This window comes from Copadichromis virginalis, linkage group LG13, assembly GCF_057382275.1.
Source record: "Copadichromis virginalis isolate Kocher_CV1m ecotype Utaka linkage group LG13, C_Virginalis_male_GT1.1, whole genome shotgun sequence".
NCBI lineage: Eukaryota > Metazoa > Chordata > Actinopteri > Cichliformes > Cichlidae > Copadichromis > Copadichromis virginalis.
This window is the reverse complement of record NC_140630.1, coordinates 18,170,256-18,177,032: the sequence shown is the minus strand read 5'-3', so window position 1 is coordinate 18,177,032 and position 6,777 is coordinate 18,170,256.

Sequence of the window (6,777 nt, the reverse complement as noted above, 5' to 3'; positions counted from 1 at the left end):
CTCCATTCAAATACACTTGATTGGGTCCAGAAAAAAAATTGTGGAAAAAAATGGATTACCACACACGTGCGTGCCCACACATATACACACCATAGAAGAATGGCCACATTGTGTATTTTTATTGCAGAGTCCTGATAAGCACGACCATTTTTTTCAGTTAAATAGTGGTAGTCTGTTAGGCTGTCAATTGTAGGCACACACGTGCAAGCATATCTTAGATCACGGCCCCTCACACCCTGTCATACAGTGTGCATTGCAAACTGATTTTCCTTTAAAAAAAAAAAAAACATGTATATTTTTTAACATTTTCCAGCATCCACCCACTTGTTTTCTTTAGGCTGTTGATTTCCCAAGTTTTCACTAATTTCTTTTGACAAAACCCAGAGAGCTGGATGTGATCGACTTACAACCACTTTTTCTTTCAACATTTGAAAAAATATTTTGCATATGTGATAACGTTCATTTGGGAAATGAGCTTACGAAGCATGAATGTATGTGAAGTCGGTGGCTGTTAAGTACTGACTCTTTTTTTTTTTTTAAGTAATCCTAAAACTGTTTATTACTTAAACTTCATCTGATTTCCTTTTGAGTTATGGGCAATGAAAGAAAAAAACCTCCATTGATCCAATACTCAGGGTGGGAGAGAGCTACAGGAAAGTTCGGATGGAAATCATCACTCTTCAATTTAACTGACAACAAAAAGACTCACATTAAATGCTCCTGGAGAACTGGGAACTGGCAACAGGAAACATTTTTTCTTAATAAAACAAAAATACCATCCATTTTCTTAACCATTTATTCAATATAGGGTTACAGGGGGGCTGGAGCCTGTCCCAGTTGTCATTGGGCAAAAGGTGGGTTACACCCACCCTCACATTCATACCTATGGCCAATTTAGAATCACAAATTACCCTAATATAATGTCTTTGGACTGTGAGAAAGCCAGACAGAGAGAACATGCAAGTTCAAACCAGGACCCTTCTTGCTGTAAAGCGAAAGTACTGAAAAATATCATTCACACCTGAAATTGTGTATTTACAAGAATAAGTCTCATACGCTCATATTTATCAGGACAATTATGAATAATCTCAATATTTGTTCAGGTTTTTAAAATTCTTTAAACACAAACATGACGCAGACTCAAATATCCACTCTCAGACCAGTCAGCATATGAATGAACACGCACACGCTCACAGGTTAATCAAATTTGACTAGTCTGCCTGCAAAGAATGAGACCATTATATAACATCCTGGAGAGTCAGAATAATTTCTATTAGGTGCTGCATGCCTCCCTCTAACCACCACACAAGGTACCATTAAAACAGCATTAGACAGTAAGCCAACATCCTTCTGGTCTGAAGCACTAGACCACCTTTCTGCAGGAAGGGTGGACACACAGACTTGTTCTTTCATTTAGAAGAAGAGAGTGAGAGAGGGAGAGAATGGAAACAGCAGCGCTCTGACAGAAGCACTGCACTGTCTCAGAGCTCCGGCCTGCCTTGTTCAGTAAAATGCAATAAAGACGTAGTATGTTTTTGTTGTGTGCTTGTGCATGTGCATAAATTTACTAAGAACACTTGTTTAAAAAGGCCTAGAGCAAGCCAATGAATCATTTTCTCCCTTTAATAAAGTCAAAGAAACTTTTTACATGTGGTCCTCCCAGTGAGAAGTCTGTTTTCCACAGCATTGTTCTTATTTACATGCATACTCGCTCATGCTAACACACCAGTTCCGTTTGCTGCACGCTTCATCATTTATGCGTCATTATTTAAAGGTGTTCACGTGTGTTTACATGTACCGGGTCCCATTTTTCATAAAAAGATAAAACGTGTATTATAACTTTAGATAACTCATCTGACTGCATCTGTTTTGTTTTCCCTGTACGTGTTGCAACTCTTGAAGGTGTGACTGCTAAAAACAATCTGTCAGAAACTTTCTGATCATTTAGTAGTTTCTTTCTTCTTTCGTCCTCCTTAATAGAAATGCCATCTGATGACAATGTATAGGGCTAATGCACATAGAAAATCCATAAAATAAAAGCACATTCACATATTTTAAACTGGTTAGAATACAAGAAGCCGACTACTTCTGAGCCATTCAACAGCAGTTCCTCTAAAGTGCTGACTGAATTTGCACTTTAAAAAAAAACCTAACCAAAAATGTAGAATGTGAACAAGTGTGAGCTGCTTCTCCCACACTGACTCACCAACACAAAAATACTAATAAAATCACATTCACAACCTATCAGCTAGCCTGCAGCACAGGGATTACATCCACAGATCACACACATACACAACACTGACGTAGGAAAAAGAAAACAGGGGACAGGGACTTGGGAAAAGAATGAGGGGGAAGACATGACTGGATAAGAAAACAACCAAGGTGCTCTCAAGGGACTTTGGCAATCGGAAACAATCACATTGGCCTCAATGCCTCCTCTGCAGTGGAAAATGAATAAATTAATAGGTGGAGTAGAAGGCCTCCCATGGGCAGGGCCTTGACGCCATCTGTGAAGGCCATCAGTGTGTCCCAAACCTGCTGTTTCACTACTGAACCAACATGTCAGTCTGGAGATTTACTGCCACATGGAAAGCGCGCACATAAACACACGCCCACACACCGACACCCTCACACATACAAACATCAAAGAGGATCCACCCACAGGTGCAGCCAAACACGCATCCATGCGTATTTATACAAACTCTTGCCAGGATGCAATGGCTCAGACAAAACAAATATTGGCATAAACACATCAGCAGAAACTAATGCTCATGCTCTTCGCACGCCCACGTGCGTGCACAAACACTTGGCTGGAGTGGAGATTTACACCCGTTTGGAAAGACAAGCATCGGCTAATAAATAAATCTGTTTCCCTGGCGACCTGTTGACCCTCTGTGGCACTCTTTTTTTTTCACACGCACAACAGCAGAGGTCAAGGTCAGTCAGAAGGTCGGAGGGAGGTGAAAGTGTGTTGTTGAGTGTGTTTGTGTGTGGGGGGGTTGGAGGCTGACAAAACTGTGTGCAGAGTCAAAGCCCTCATTTGTAGCTGGGGGTTAGGAGCCCCCATGTTTTGGCAGCGAGGTCATGAACTCTGACCCCATCAGACCCTGAGAGACAAGGCAGTTTGGTCAGGTGGGACTGTGGCCACTAAATGACATAATCTCCCATCTCCCACTCGCCAGTCTCTTTTCAAACAGACCAGTGTGTCTCGGGGAGAGTGTCTTTGGGTGGCATACCACTATTGTGCAGTGAAAATAGTCCCTGGGTTATTGTTCACTCTGCTGTCAGGAGCTTTCCTTCTCTTCCTTAACGGACCTGAATCTGAGCAGACTTTTTACTGAATCGCTTGGTTAGAAAAAATCAATATAATCAGAACCAATCGTGAAAATAAATTGCCTAGTAAGATTTGGTTTCCTTAATAACTCTGGAAATGTTGCCGACATGTGTTGTCAGGCCAACTATGGGGAGGCTTGTGCGGTGTGTTGTGGTCCAAGATTTAAAAACTAATTAAAGGGTTTCAAATTGGAAGGCAGAAAATGAGCCATAACAGATGTCACTTTTAAAATGCAAAGAAATGAAAAGAGAAAGAACATGTACAGTGTAGTTTCCTTATGATTTATAGGCAGACAAAGAACTTGGCAAATGGATTCCTTCACGTTTGTCTTTCTGTAATCTTATTGAAACAATTGTGCAGTATGCACCATTCTAACAGAAAAGCTGGATTTACTTGCACAAGTGTTCTCATGGTAATCAGCTTTGTTGAGCATTGTTTCAGCTGTTTTAAACCCTACCTAACCCTGTTTTTGCATCTTGTTAGGCTTTCAGTCCTTTTCTTTATTTTCACTTCTTCTTATTTTTCTTTTGCTTCTCTTTGCCCCGATGACAAGCCATATAATTAATGTTTTACTCACAGTCTTTTTTGTATCACTTTTCTTTCAGTACTCTGAACTTCATAATATATCACAAAGACCTGGAAATCTTTGCCAGAAAATTTACAATAAAGTGTAAAGCGGTAAATATTCACACAAATCTGTTTTAACTGAGGTTCTTAAATGTTTCCCACTGCTATTTGTCCTTGGTGTGAATACGGCCTGCAAAGCTGTAATCATCAAAATCTTTAAACTTCTGAATCCTTTCCATGAGCAGATCACTTGCCCAAAGAAAAAAATAGAAATCTGTACTTTCCCCTGCTGCCTAAAACAATAACCCCAGCAAATGTAGCTCGGTTTCAGAGAAATTGCTCTTCAGTGTTTGAAGTGTTTATGGACATTAACGGTCCAACATTTCAAAAGACCAGCACATGTTTGGCATAGTGGAGCACTTGGGTAAGCAGACAGAGCGTGCATCAATGGGAAAATGTTTCATCAGAAGAGCTGTGTTGTTTTATGGTGTGGGATATGAGGGTTGTGTGGTCTAGGTTGTGTGAGTACCCCAAGGATGTCAAAACATCAAGTGTCCAACCACAGCGACATCTAAGACGACCAATGAAAAACAGGTGTTTAAGTAGACGTCAGAGCTTCTTGGACACAAGTACAGGTTTCAGATTTACAGATATCATGCTCCCCTCTTGTCAGATCTGCTCCTTCATTTGATATATGCTGCTGGGATACAACTATTCTCTCCTCTGTCATTATCAATCAGTCTGTTAAGCATTTTCTTGACTGATCAGTGGCCTCATAAGTATTTCCCAAAAGCCAAACATGACATCTTCAAACTGCTTTTTTTTTGGTCCATTTTATGTTTTGTCGATTGAAATTATGACATAAAAAACCAACTAATTTTAAATTTATAGCAAAACATTGAGCACAACTGCAAGACAGAATTATCTTGTTTTAATTAGTTAGTTACATGCGTGTCGATTTGACACTTTGGAGAGGCAAAGCGTGAATTTTGCTATTACAAGTTTTTAATGGGATACTGTGTTGGTAAAGTAGCATTTAGCTACTGACTCAAAACAATCATGATTTTTATTCTGTTGATAGAAAGACTATCAAAAGGAACTTTTTATATTATATTTTATTTTTGCTTCCTTTTCTGTGTCGTCGTGAATTTATCAGGGAAAGAAGCCATTATAAGGTCTCACATTAAGTTAGTAGGTTTAGTATCAGCAGCACCTAGCTACTATTTACCCTACTAACTTGTTTGAAGAGGTAAGACTTTATTTTCTAGTGGACTGTATGCATAGATAATGAAATAGTTAACCCGAAACCTTTTTATATGTTAAAAAACACACATACAGAAAGTATGCAGCCATGAGATTCAAACAGTACAGGCACGCCATTCGGCTCTACCATGGAGGTTTTGTGGTCGTCTAGAGCAGTGGTTCCCAGATGGGGTGTGGCAAGTCCATTTGTACCATGGGAGTTCATTACAATTATTGTATTACTATTGCAATATACAACTGCACAAAAACCCATAACTTGTTAATTTATTTCATAACTTAAAGTATTTATCAGTACTTTGTACACACACCTTTCCCCTGTAAGACCCATTTTTGGAAATGGAAACAAAATATCCTTTATGAGATGCTTGGGATACTTCAAACAGCACTGGATCTGTAACCAAAGCTGACAAGTCAGTAGAGGTAATGTAGTTGTGGCATGCTCGCAAAAAAAAAATAAAAAGTAGGTGTCAAGGTGCTAGGACCTTATACCTAGCATGACAAATGGGCTGTCAAAAATGCATTAGTCTGAAAAGAAAAAGGGATACGATGTCAGATAACATAGGCTATTTTGCATAGATATGAATAGAGGTGTGCCATGAAATCTTGGCCCATCACCTTGTGCAACTTGGTAACACAAAGTTTAAAATCCCTGGTCTAAAAGGACAGATCAAGTGCCACATTCTTTACAAAAACGTTTTACATATAATCATTCATAAATCGCGTAAAACCTGCTTTCTCTGCATGACCTACTGGCGACCCCGCTCACATGTGGTAAAAATATGAAACAGCGGAACAGACTCTAAAAACGTCCACACGTTTTATGTGTAGGTACAGTAAAGGCAAGTGCAGCTGAAAGCATTTATGTCAATCATATATAGCCATGAATTCATTCCTCATGGGATTTTTTCAGTAACTTAAATGAGTTGCAAAAACACTGAACTCAACACATGGCATGTTACAATGTTCTTTATAGCAAGTTTAAAAAAAAGAGCCATCAATCTCCTACAAGAAGCAGTGGAACACTTGAATCACCTTGAAGCACTTTAAATAAAGCCATCATATATAGACTGTATATGAAAGATGACTCTGAAAAGTTAGGCTAATGTTGAGCCCGCATTGTTCCTAATGGCTAGCAGGGGGCAACTCCTCTGATTGTCTTTTTACTATAAACACAGGGTAATAATTGCACTGCTGCTGGCATGATCTATGACCTCAGTAACACTTTCCCATATTTATGGTCTCAATCACTAGTTTCAAGTCTTATTTATTAAATGATGAAGTAAATTGCAGGCCTGTAAAATAAGTAGTGTAAAATAGATCATAAAGCACTTTGTGGTTTTCCTGTGATTGTTACTCATTACCAGTGTTACTCAGACCCATGTTTGTCATACATGGGTCCAAGAAACCAAGATGATTGTGTTTGAGGCTTCAGAATGAGACTACACAAACCAATGGGGTATCCTCATTGGTGTTATGTCCATCTTTTAAATACAGTCTAAAGATTTCTCCTGTCGCATTCGCTGAGAGGGAACTACATTAAGGCACGCTGCACCACAAAATGTACAAGATGCTCCTGTTACCTTGGTTACATGTGCTGCAACTGCAGGCGTTGG